A 13,723-nucleotide genomic window follows, 5' to 3' on the forward strand; every position below is an offset into this window, starting at 1 on the left:
CCAGCCAAACAGCAGTAGCACGGTCCCAAGTTTATTCTACTTCAAAATGTTTATTTTTAGAGATCATCCTCTTACCGTTTTCTCGGCCCATTGTATGTTTTCATTTTTATCTACCCGATCACATTAAACGGGGGTTGAAGACATACGAACATCGATCGATGGACGTATTACTGTCCAAAACTGTCATTTAGAGATCCAAGACCCATCCGCCGATCGATTTCGTGCTCTGTGACAAGGAATTTCGTGGGAATTATGAATGCATACCTACAGAAATCATTTTTGAATTATTGATAATGAAGATGAAATTAACTTTCATCCATAGAAGATACAATTTTGAAGTGTTCATTCAGTAACATTACCCCTGAAGATGACATCTGAAATATATGTCATATATCGCTCAGAAAATATTAGCTCAATATTGAAAGGCTGTATATAATCAAAAGTCACTGCATGAAAAAAAAGAGGTTGATCGGAAGATGGGGTCGACCAAAACGGCTCATACTTGGAGTGTGAGATAGGTATGTAAAACTATAAACAGCCATGTAATTAAAACCCTCAAGCTATGTCTACCTACGCTATAAGGTTATGTGTGTTTGTGAGTGTGTGTATGTGTAGAAGACCAGCATTACTCAAGAATGCCCGGATGGACTGTATTGATATTTGGTACGTGGGTCGGTCTTTATTAGATCTTGAAACGATTCGATTTTGGGCCGGTTTGTTTTGGTTCTACAGCGGAACTTCCTGGTTTGATATCTCGAGTTCTGGACGTGCAATGGTCGTGATTTTTGTGAGCTCTTAAAGACCGGGAGTAAGTGGTTTAGGTTTTGCATTCTAGCGGCTGCTGGAACCGTGTGTCAGACATTGAAAGGGAATGTCTCAGGAAGGGTTTGACGAATCGTCATGATTTTTAGTATAATCCTATTTGCATAATCACTGAAGGAATTTTATAAACCCACTCCGTTCAATGATATTTCTGATAAAGATACGAGTTTTAGCATGGGTTTGTTTGTTTTTGATAACTAAGAAAATGGAGACTAAGCACCGATAATTAAAGGGTGTGTGCTCATCATCATGTGCCAAAGGCAGTTGACAGAAGCAATTAACACAGAATTTTCATCTCTCTAAATCCCAGTCATTTTAAAAGGTCCTTACCTCCAACCAGTAAGCTTGATGGCTGGTTTTACCTTTGCTATAAAGAAAGACACATGATGATTTGACAACAACCATTGTTTAATTAGAACACATTTAACATAAGCCGTCACAGTTAAGAAGACTTTATGGATATTTTTCGGGTTTGAATCATGATACAAGGTAAAATCTTACATTCGGTGGCAGGTTCATGGTCATTTTTGTGTGTGTAGCATCATGAAAACCATGCATAATTGTCAACCTCAATATCTTTTACGGCATGAAAGGCCAGGTCGTCCCGTACACCAGCAGTATCGTGCCCCGCTACCCTCGTAGCGGCAAGACCTACTACAATACTACACTACTACAGGGCATTTCAGACCATCTGTATAATGTAATACATCAGTAGGAACGGTCAACCTCAATATCTTTTATGGCATGAAAGGCCAGGTCGTCCCGTACACCAGCAGTGGCGTGCCCCGCTACCCTCGTAGCGGCAAGACCTACTACAATACTACACTACTACAGGGCATTTCAGACCATCTGTATAATGTAATACATCAGTAGGAACGGTTAACCTCAATATCTTTTACGGCATGAAAGGCCAGGTCGTCCCGTACACCAGCAGTGGCGTGCCCCGCTACCCTCGTAGCGGCAAGACCTACTACAATACTACACTACTACATGTACAGGGCATTACAGACCATCTGTATAATGTAATACATCAGTAGGAACGGTCAACCTCAATATCTTTTACGGCATGAAAGGCCAGGTCGTCCCGTACACCAGCAGTGGCGTGCCCCGCTACCCTCGTAGCGGCAAGACCTACTACAATACTACACTACTACAGGGCATTTCAGACCATCTGTATAATGTAATACATCAGTAGGAACGGTTAACCTCAATATTTTTTAGGGCATGAAAGGCCAGGTCGTACCGTACACCAGCAGTGGCGTGCCCCGCTACCCTTGTAGCGGCAAGACCTACTACAATACTACACTACTACAGGGCATTTCAGACCATACGTATAATGTAATACATCAGTAGGAACGGTCAACCTCAATATCTTTTACGGCATGAAAGGCCAGGTCGTCCCGTACACCAGCAGTGGCGTGCCCCGCTACCCTCGTAGCGGCAAGACCTACTACAATACTACACTACTACAGGGCATTTCAGACCATCTGTATAATGTAATACATCAGTAGGAACGGTTAACCTCAAGATCTTTTACGGCATGAAAGGCCAGGTCACCCCGTGCGTGAGCAGCGGTGTACCCCGCTAGCCTCACAGCGGCAAGATCTACTACAATACTACAGGGCATTTTAGACCATCCGTATATACGGTATAATGTCACACCAGTCGAAACGATCGACCACAATATCATCTACGGCGGAATGCCCAGGTCATCCCGCACACGAGCAGTGGCATGCCCCGATACCCTTGTAGCGGCAAGACCTGCTACAATACTACAGGGCATTTCAGATCATATGTATAGTGTAATACACCAGTAGGAACGGTCATGCACAACATCTTATACGCGATGATGCGCCTTTCACATGTACTGCGCGATCGGGCATGTACCTTGATAGGCCCCGCATTCCTGGACGCGCTTGCTGACAATGTCGTGACGTTATCGACGCGTACATAGTGATGATGCGGCGTACACATGGACAGCGCGATCGGGCATGGCCCCGACAGGCCCCCGCATCCCTGGCTGCGCTTGCCGACAATTTCGTGACGTTATCGACGCGCATATCGTGATGATGCAGCGTACACATGGACGGCGCGATCGGGCACGGGCCCGACAGGCCCCCGTATCCCTGGCTGCGCTTGCGGACAATTTCGTGACGTTATCGACGCGTACATCGTGATGATGTAGCGTACACATGGACGGCGCGATCGGGCACGGACCCCGACAGACCCCCGCAAGCCTGGCTGCGCTTGCCGGCGATTTCGTGATGTCTTACACGAAACATCTGCCTAGAATTCCCACCCGAAAGGCCCCGAATGTGGCACGAATTTTGCAAATAATTCATTCTGCCTGGTTCTACTTGATTCCTGTTGATTCAGTTTCAGTGTGAAGGCCCTATAAAACTGCACACCTTACTGCTGTGTGCAGAACTGTTTAACCTATACTATATTGTGCGGATCTGTTTAACTCGTTTTTATATTGTTGTGCGCATAACAACTGTTTAACTGTATGCCTTTAGTTTACTTAGTGCGTATTACAACTGTTAAACTGTATGCCTTTAGTTTACTTAGTGCGTATTACAACTGTTTAACTGTATGCCTTTAGTTTACTTAGTGCGTATTACAACTGTTAAACTGTAAACCCTACTGTCGTGCTTATAAATAGTGAAGTCTACACTACATTGTTCGCGTCTTAGTAGAATACTGAAATTATTTTGTGCTCGTGGGACTAGTGGGTACTAGTATCTATAATGCAAAGTATTGTGCATTTTACTCCCTAAAATTAATTTACATATCGATGAATAACACTGTCTTCTGGAGTTTAGGACTCTGATAACACTGCACCTCATATTTGTTTGTTAGTTTACAGTGTGTATTACCACCGCGTTAACTATATAAACTATTACTGTTGAAAAACAAACTGCATTGTGCGTATAACAACTGTTAATTAAACTGAACAGATTATTGTTTTGTCTATAAAAAATGTACACTGCATTGTTATGCTTTAACAACTGTTGACTGTGAACATTATTGTTTGCCATGAAATAGGCCAAATTGCAAATAATTTATGTGTTGTCAAGCGGTCTCTTTCTTTACATTTTATGAACTTCATAGTGAGATCGTTATTAAGATATTGGCCATTTATTACCCCCTTGACCTTTTGGCAAAAATGATAAAATTCCATTACAAATAACAAATTAGGAATTCTTTGAGCTGTTTGGTTTCTGACGTGTCGGTAAAGTATCGCTTACTTGCAACTATGGTCATTTCATCCTAGCCTAAAACCCAAGGCAATACACAGATAATACACTTAACCCAAATTTCCTCACTTTACTTAGGTACATATGAGTACCTAGCTTCGGTTAGGAACTTCTCTCGGATAGGACAATAAATGTTAGTCCCGCTTTAAGGAGAGCCACACCTCAAGCACGTTACTACCTACTGCAAAATAGTAGGGGCCCGTCGTCGTCCTTGTAAAATGACAGATACGCCACGTGCACAAACAATTGTTTTCTGATTCTCTCAATAAGACAATATTTTTATGCTGCGTTGCATGAGAGACATCTATATTATATGGAAACGGACTCTGTCATACTAAACGGCCAATAGTTTAGATGATTGTGACGCTTGAGGCTAAAGCTAAGGGCACAACCCGCCGTAGATGCAAATACGTGCTGTCTTTGTGCCAAAACGTGGGAAATCTTTTACGATCCGTAAGTGGTGAGTACCGCCTCCGTACGAACACGTAGAGAATCCGACGGATTTTGGATCACACAGACACAGCCCCTGCCGGGCCCCGAAGCCACACATTTACTCCAGTGGAATGTTTACAGGGGAGAATCCATCGATATACCCCTCAGGCAGGTCAAGGCATCTATTTGCCTGTTTTAACTAAGAGTTAAATGAACCGGGGCCCGGTGTCATTGGATTAATTACACGTGTCAAGATATGCAGCTTGTACACAAAGTATTGGCCTCCGTCTCGGCCCGACTGTTAGTCAGATCGCCCTACGGCTTTCAGACTCTCATACCCGCGTTTTTTCCAGCGACTCGGAGTCTGGTAGAGATTGCCCAACGCCGAAATCGAATCCAAGTACGACCTGGGTATGATATATATTTTGACACAAACCTGCTATGTTATGCAAAAAAACTTTTACCGTGCATTTAACTCAGAGAAATTTATGCTGAACAGTCGCGCTTACCTTGTTCATGTCGTCTACAACAGAGTCAGAAAATCCCTGCAAGGGTTACAGTCTCAGATGAAAAAAGTGATTATCACAGTCTACCTCCTACTACAACTGTTTAGATGCCACGAGTAAACCAGTCCCCAGGTTCTCCTGCCCTATCGCGCAGACTCACTCTCCATATCTTCATAAGTAGAGAACTTATCTTTGAGATTGATGCAATGATCCTTGAACTATTTAGTCAGCGCGTGTTTTCAAATACTTAAAGAATATTTATTGCAGGCCAATCTTGACTGTAAAGTTGCTCTTTGAGCGGCAACGCTTTGTTTCAACCACAAGTGTTCTTTAATGTTTACTTATCGTTACATAAGTAGTAAAAGAGTCAAACTATTTAACAAAACAACGGACCAAACTTTGTAAGGCATTGAAAGTTATCAACATTTAATGAGTCATCTGTAGACAGACAAAACTAATGGTATTTTTTTATACTAAAAACTGTTGGTCTATGCTCTGTTTTGTATATAGTGTCTAAAGTATTGGAGGGCCTAAATAAATTAATCATCCATTGTGCTTTATCATGTTTGCTTAGCAACATAGCACGACAACTCGCCTATAAATACCATTGGGTTTCTTACCATGATTTTTCATGTATTGTATATGTGAATGCTTTAACGTTTTGGGGATAGGTTCAAGGAATTTTGAGTGTTTAGATCTCGATGCTTTCAGAAAATACAGGAAAATCCACTCCTAACCCCTCCCAGTGAAAATAGGCAACTGCAGAAATCAAACTGTTCGCAAGGCGTCGCCTCCGACAATCCATCCTTGTTTTGCACAATGAAGTAGGAAAGGGAGCTGTTCCCAACGTGACTATGTTATTCCAGCAAAACATTGCTTTTGCGCATGTACAAAACCTTGTTATCTTCCTCTAGACCAAAGAACATCCATAAACGGAGCAAAAGTCTGTCACGCGTATATATTCAATTGCGCACATACGATCATTTATCCTTTTGACATTACTATACTTAGCGACGTATTTATTTATTTATTTATTGGTTTGGCTGCAACGAACACACAGCCAGGGCTGCCCAACTAGCCTATGGCTATTACAAAGGGCTAGCCCTTTTTTTCCGTATATAGCACTGATAGTAGTATATACCAGACTCTGAAAGCTTTCTTACGCCAGTTAGCTTTTAAGGCCCCCTTTCCACCAGACGGCGATCGAAGCTGCGCTCCCACTGCGACCTGCACCGGATGTAACCTTCGCTTTCACACTGGGTATATCTTATAAAACGTAAAAGTGTGATTAAGAAGACAAATAAAGTGTAAAAAAGATCCGATTATCTGTTATACAATTCGTCAAGCGATATGTAAAAGAGAGAAAGCAAAGAGAGCGCGGCGAGAGCACCGTGATAGTGGAAAAGGGCTGTTACAGACACCACATGTCGCTATAGATAGTAGAATTTGATCTAATGGTATTCACAAACTATAGTCCACAAATGACTCACTCCTCTGGTGTGTTTTCTTTTGTCTATTTGGTCAATTCCATCTATCTTTTCAGCGACCTGCTGTGTTGGGCATGTCAAATTATACATGACGGCGGCTGATGTACTATCATTGTCTTCTTGTTTACGTCGAACTTTAAGAGACAGTGGAATCCAAAGTATGAAGTTTTTCTTTAACCCCAAATACCCTAAACTGTATGTGAACCTACCCTCAGGCCAAGGAAGAAATTCTAAGCACGTACTCGTAGCTAGGATTGGTAACTTTGAAAGTGATGTGAGTCAAACAGCAATTATTGACCAATGACAATCCCGGACACTGTTTGACTTCATAAGTCCTAGTAAGTTCGTACTCGTACGCTTTTACCCTGGGCAGGAATTTACTTCCGTCACGGTGACTTAATCTTCAACAAGCATGTTATTACATCCATTCAACCAAACTGTACCAGAGCACACAACAAACGTCCAACCATGCACTGTAGAGGTTATGACAAAACTTGTATCCTCCGGACCACTGACCCTTAGCAGAGTGTACGAATTCGCATTATCGAAATTTCTTGCAAAGATATATTCATCAATCGATCATTTTTATAGTGTATCACCTGAATTTACAGCGATGTCAATTCGGTTGCAATGATTGACCAGGATCTTTCCAAGGTTACTAAAGGCGATATCTCATGCGTTGTCAGAGTTGCTGTGTCTGGGCGATTTGAAAACAAAACGCTTAACGAATTTCATCGATAGAAAAATCAAATAAATTTATATATACGCTTCGTGTGTGTTTTTTGTCTTGTTAGAAAACCCTTTACGTTTTTTTTATGATATTCCCATTACAAATCCAAAAACAACTAGCGTACTGAAATCTAGTGAGATATCAGCATTAATTTGGTAGCTACGGTTCTATCGTTGCGATCTTGTTTACCCCAAACTTCAAAGACAACAGAATCCAAAGAATAGAATTTCTCTGAGTTAAAATAGTCTCACCGTCGTGGGAACTTACCCCACAGGTTAAGGAAGAAATTCCTCTCGCGTACGTGTATCTCACGTCACTAACTCGGACAGTGATAACAACAATCATTGACCAATGGCAGTCCTCAAGTTTGATAACAACATTTAGTTTAACCAATGGCAGTCCCCGAGTCTTACGTCAGTTGTATTTATCCATCCGTTACTTCCTTTAGTTCTACACTCTAAGATCTGTGCACTTTCTCAGCACAACAGTCAAGATGGAGAGACTTTACGTAAAATTCGTCTCTCTGGTGCTGTCGGGTCTCTTCCTTTCTGGAGTGACTGGTAAGAATTGCGCTTTTATATTGCTTTGCCCGCATGTGTTTCTATCTTTGTATGGACCCATTTACAAACTTGAATGTTTTTGATATGCATTGGAGTCAGTAGGAAGGCAACAACAACAGGATTTGAACAGAAAGGTGTACAGCTTTGTTCAGTATTTCATGTGGAAAAACATAATACGTGGTGATGTAATAGGTCGGGTTATGGCGGCCTGAGCTTATAAGAAAGTTTGTCATTTTCATCCTTTTTATATTTTGTTTGAGATTACGATAACACTGTTTTATTGGGGGCCAAAACATTAGAAACCATGGTTCAATTATAATTTTTATCATGAAAATATCAAACAATTAAACAAAATAGTCGCAGACAATTTTGATAAGAAAGGGATAATAAGTAAAACTTGAGCCATATAAAGTACTGCACTATTATTAATACTATCATTTTGAGGTGTGCGATAAGCCGCAAAAGTCAACCCGGGAAAAGAGCACTTATACCCCCTTTCCACTAGGACGGCGCTCTCACCGCGCTCTCTCTGCGACCTAAAATTTGACAGATCGCTCAACGAACTGTATCGAAGAAAGGAATCTTGTTACACTTTGTGTGTTTTGTTTTCTTCTCAATCACACTTATACGTTTTGTATGATTTATCTAGTGTGAAAGCGAAGGTTTATCGTATCTTATTTAGGTCGCAGTGAGAGCACAGCACGATCGCCGTCCTTGTGAAAAGGGGGCCTTGCGGCGCGCGTTTACATTAAAAAGTCGCAAATAACCGCAGGTTAAAACGTTAATTCTGATCGAATAACGTGGCAGAAGAATATAACGACTTCGGTTAGACAATGAGCCACGCGTCCGTACTCGAACACGATATGAGTTGGTCTGGTTCGCCTTAAGTGGACCGAGTACGGAATATTGTGGCAGTAGGGACAAAAACATGTAGAAACTGTTGGGAAAACTCGGTGTGCTCCATTTGTAAATGTGTAATATTACTGTCCGTTGTTTGAATTTAAGCGGTATTTGCGGTAAAGAGTAGAGTACAGATTATACTGTTGCTCTTTTTACACCAGTGTTTTTTTTTTGTCTAGGAATGTTCTACAGTACTTAAGACCAAGTCATTTTATTCTGGGGCTAATTCAATAACCCTACAAAGATAACCTCTTATGAATCAGATATGCAGGATCAAAATATTTTCTACGTTGAAAGGTGCAACCGTATTTGCCAGGGTAAATTCAGACGGTATATGGCTCACTTCGTGGGGGTAGCTTTAAACTATTTGAAAGGAATTTATTTCCGTTTTGGTGTTCTATGCTCAACTGCCTCTGGAACGTCAACATATCCAGTCAACCTTACAGTCACAGCAGCACAAAACACACACAGCAGCCAAAACGTTAAGGTCAGGACGTAGCTTCAGGCAATTCTAATCTCTTGTAACTAAGAGTGCTTTGTGCCACTAGGTATGGGAGGATTGACGTTTTAATCGCGCTCCTAGCGGTCGGTCCGAGAGTTGCTCACCCCATAAGGCCATGTTGATTTGATTATATGGATGACATCCTCCGGGGACTCCAAAACTGATGCGAGCGAGCGAATAAAAAAAAAGTTTGGCCAAAAAAAAAAGTTGCCTTCAGTATGAAATCAAAGTGGCCCGGAAGGTTGAACATAGGACTAAACACACATACATAGTATGGTATACCAACAGTTAGGTGTAGGGACCAGTACATCATACGGGTGCAAAACATTTTTTTCTTCTTGGACCAATCTGAAAAAAAACAACAACAAAAAAACAACAGAGGAACAGGTTTCGCCAATTACAAAATGGACACACTATGTCGGCAGCCATCTGGGATCTAACCGAGAGGCCAAGAAGACAACAAGAGCGAAGTCAAGTAGAGTTTATAGTCAATTGCACCAAGTTTCTACAGTCAAAGGTACAGAGACAGTTAGCCTTTATTACATGGAGATGGGATTTTAAAATGCAGTGGGAGTCCAATAATCCACCAAACAGATGCCTTTGTAGCAAAATTGACCAATACCATTGTTTTGAGTATTGCCAGTTCTCAAGTTTCCACAGACAATCAGGTCCAGGTTCATGTCCGGACCTGGAAATGATCCTCTGGACCTGAATTTTCTGTACTGGTACCTCCCCCAATCAACAATTGATTTTTTTTTCTTTCTGTCCTTTCACATCTTTTTCTTTGACTTTAGATTCATTTTGGCATTCTATGGCATTAGTTATCTGTTTTCTGATACTTTTTTTCAATCTATGGAATATTTGTGCTCATTTTACAGCTGCTTTGCACAATTTATTGTGTGGTCCAAAACTTTTTTTTTTTGGAAATGGCCGAAAATTGGTGCGAGCGCGGATGTCATCCATATAATCAAATCAACGTGGCCTAAGATGGGGTAAAAACCAGCCAAAAAAAATTGTGTTTCTACGGATGCGCATGAGTAGCGCTAAGTGTCTTTAATCAAGAGCAATTCCCACGCTGTCCAAAGGAAGGCAGCAGGGTAACGACTTTTTACACGGAAGTAGCTGTCACACATAACATTTGCAAATTTAGCTGTAAGCGTTGTTTAAAGCAATGTAGTGAGAATGCTTCAACCGTACTTAATGGCAAAGCATTGCATTTGGGGACCTGACGTTATTTACGGCTGGTGCACTGGAGCGGGGATGAGGGGTTGGAGGGGCATTGAAATTTGTTTTGGCCTGGGGGAGGGCCATCAACATTTTTTTGGAGCCGGGGGGAGGGCAATCGAAAAAAAATGTGGCCTTAGGGGCCTTTGTAAATACAAGCATATCTGCCCGTAAGTTTGATTAGATTTAGACTTGGGGGCCCCGTGAAAGTTTTATAGCGAAAATACAATCATCTATGATAATACTTTTAAATAATCACCTATGATAATGCAAGTCATCGATGATAATGCTGTTCATAATTCTTCACATAATAAATGAATTTAGCGTGATGCTATTTCAATAACAGTGATAGACAATCGATCTATCTCCACGCTAGCTACGGTGTTTCGTTAGGATCTTCTTTAGGCCCCATTTCCACTAGACACAGATACAACTGCGCTCTTACTGCAACCTAGATAGAATATATGTATCCTTCTCTTTTACACTGGGTATATTATACAAAATGTAAAAGTGTGACCGACAAGACAACAAAACGCACAAAGTGTAAAAAGATTCGTTTTCTATACAATTCGTTGAGCGATCGGTCAAATTCTATGTCACAGAGAGAGCGCGGCGAGAGCGCCGTCCCAGTGAAAAAAAGGGGGGGTAATACTTTACAATTCAAAAACAGCAGGACCAACAGAATAGAATTTCTCTGAGTTGAGATCGTCTCACCGTCGTGGGAACATACCCCACAGGTTAATAAAGAAATTCCTTTCACGTACTTCTAGCTCACGTCACTAACTTTGACAGTGATCACAATAATCATTAACCAATGACAGTCCCCAAGTCTGCTGATCACAACATTCATTGACCAATGACAGTCCTCGAGTGTGATTAGTTGGCCAGCATTGACCAATGACAGTCCCTGAGCCCGACGTCAGTTATATTCATCCAGCCGTTACTTCCTTTAGTTCTACACTCTAAGATCTGTGCACTTTCTCAGCACAACAGTCAACATGGAGAGACTTTACGTAACATTCATCTCCCTCGTGCTGTCGGGTCTCTTTTTTTACTGGAGTGACTGGTAAGAAATGCTCTTTGTTATATTGCTTTGCCCGCAAGAGTTTCTATCTTTGCATGGACCCATTTACAAACTTGAATGTTTTTCATATGCATTGGAGTCAGTTGGAAAGTAACAACAACAGAATTTGAACAGAAGGGTGTACAACTTTGTTTAGTATTTCATGTGGAAAAACATAATACGTGGTCATATAATAGTTTGGGTTATGGCAGCCAAGACTGATAACAAAGTTGCATTTCTTACATATGACTTGACCTCAACTTGCGATTGCTCGGTCGTACAATTACGAAACTTCAAACATTATTCCTTCTACTTGAAACACATTAGTTAATTGTAATAGTCTTTTGTTCTTGTTGGATTTTGGGTTAGAAATACAGATATCGGTTAAAAAGGCTGTTTATTTCATAAGTTTACGCACAGGTGGCCGTAGTTTACGTACAGAAGACCCTCCCACAATGACATTTTACCGCCTACCTCAGTTTTTCTTATCCGAGGCTATTTTTAGATTGTCACTACAATGTCTTTGAGCCAAACATTTAATAATATTTAAAACATTTAGTAATATTAATGTTAGTTCTATGTTGTTATTTTGAGATGTGTGTTAAGCCTTCCAAGTCATAAGTTTTTCGTAGAGGCACCACCCGGAAAGGGAGCACTTGCGGCGCGTTTTCACGTTGAAAATAAACGTCGCAAAAACCACATGTTCAAAACACGCGTTCCGTTCGAATAAGGTTATAAAACATCACCGAACATGGTTTGAATTCGGCTAGACAAGGGGACACTTGTCCGTACTCGAACACGATGTGAGCGGGTCTGGGGCCGCCTTATTCGTACGGAAAATTGTGTCAGCATCTATTTTACAAGGAAGGAAATGGAAAAGAAACACGTTGAAACTGTGAGACAACTCGGTGTGTCCATTTTAAAATATGTAATATTACCTCCCGGTGTTGGTTTTCACGGCGGTCAGTTGCTAGGATATTCTTTCCCGTTACTATGCGAGTATCGGGTTACAAGAGGCCTAGTATTTGCTAACTGTAAAATATTTCAAAATAAACAAGATGTTACGACAAGGAAAATGTATTCAAAATAAGATTAAATTCGCAATTTTAGATAGTTTGAATCTTCCCGTTTGAACTGAGATAGTTGTTTTGTTTCGATTTTGCTTCCAAAGACGATTATTTTCTGTTTCAAGGAAGGCCTTCAATTTGACCATACTCTTGATAAGATGGGCCGCAAGTGCCATGGAAAATTCTCGATTTTTATATTTTTCGTCATCTGAGAGGCAAATAAAACTTTCTGTTTTGGGGATTTTTTGATTTTTAATTTTAAGCAAAGTTACAGTCCAAAATATGCGTAAAAATGGCATTTTTCGCACTTAATTACCAATAATTCAAAATCTAAGGCATTTTTTAAAAACCCCAAAAACAGAAATCTCGCGAAAACCGTTGCGGTCATTTTGAGCCGTCAATGAGTTATGTTGGACTCTTCTTGGTGGAGATCTTAAACGATGTTTACACGCATGTCATGCCGCACGGAGAGCGGGAGGGTGTAATTGATACCGGTGTAAACAACACTTATGATATTCAAGGTCACCAACAAAAACGCCAGTAGCTTCCAAACATATTACAGGTCCCAAACAAAGTGAAAGCATAGATGTACTGTCCAGAAAATTGTTTATATTGGTTGAAAACTATATTTTTCGCCTGATTCAAGTTAGTTGGGGGGAAAATGCCAGAAAGCACGGTTTTACCTGCAATGACCGCAGATGACCTAAATAGAACACTGGTTCGGTTCGAATTACCTCAGATGAAACATCATGGAACAAGGTTCGAATTCGGCTAGACATGGGAGATTTTGAGCCCGTATTTGACCACCGTGTTTTAAGCGGCATTTGCAGTAAACAGAAGATAACAAATTACATTGTTACTGTTTTTACGCCAAGGCTATGTTCCGTTCATGAATCTTTAACAGTCCCTTACTCTACGTCACCTTTTAACCTGAGATGATTAAAAAATACCACAAAGTTACCCTCTTATGAATCAAATACGCAGGATTCAAATATTTTGTACGTTGAAAAGGTGTAACCGTATCTGCCAGCGTAAATTCGTACGAGATAACATGGCTCACTTCGTGGGGGTAGCTTCAAACTATTTGAAAGGAATCTATTTCCGTTTGGTGATTTATGCTTAACTGCCGCTGGAACGTCAACATACCCACTCAACTCTTTTGTGGCAGCAGCA

The sequence above is a fragment of the Branchiostoma floridae genome, chromosome 9 (assembly GCF_000003815.2).
Source record: "Branchiostoma floridae strain S238N-H82 chromosome 9, Bfl_VNyyK, whole genome shotgun sequence".
Classification (NCBI taxonomy): Eukaryota; Metazoa; Chordata; class Leptocardii; order Amphioxiformes; family Branchiostomatidae; genus Branchiostoma; species Branchiostoma floridae.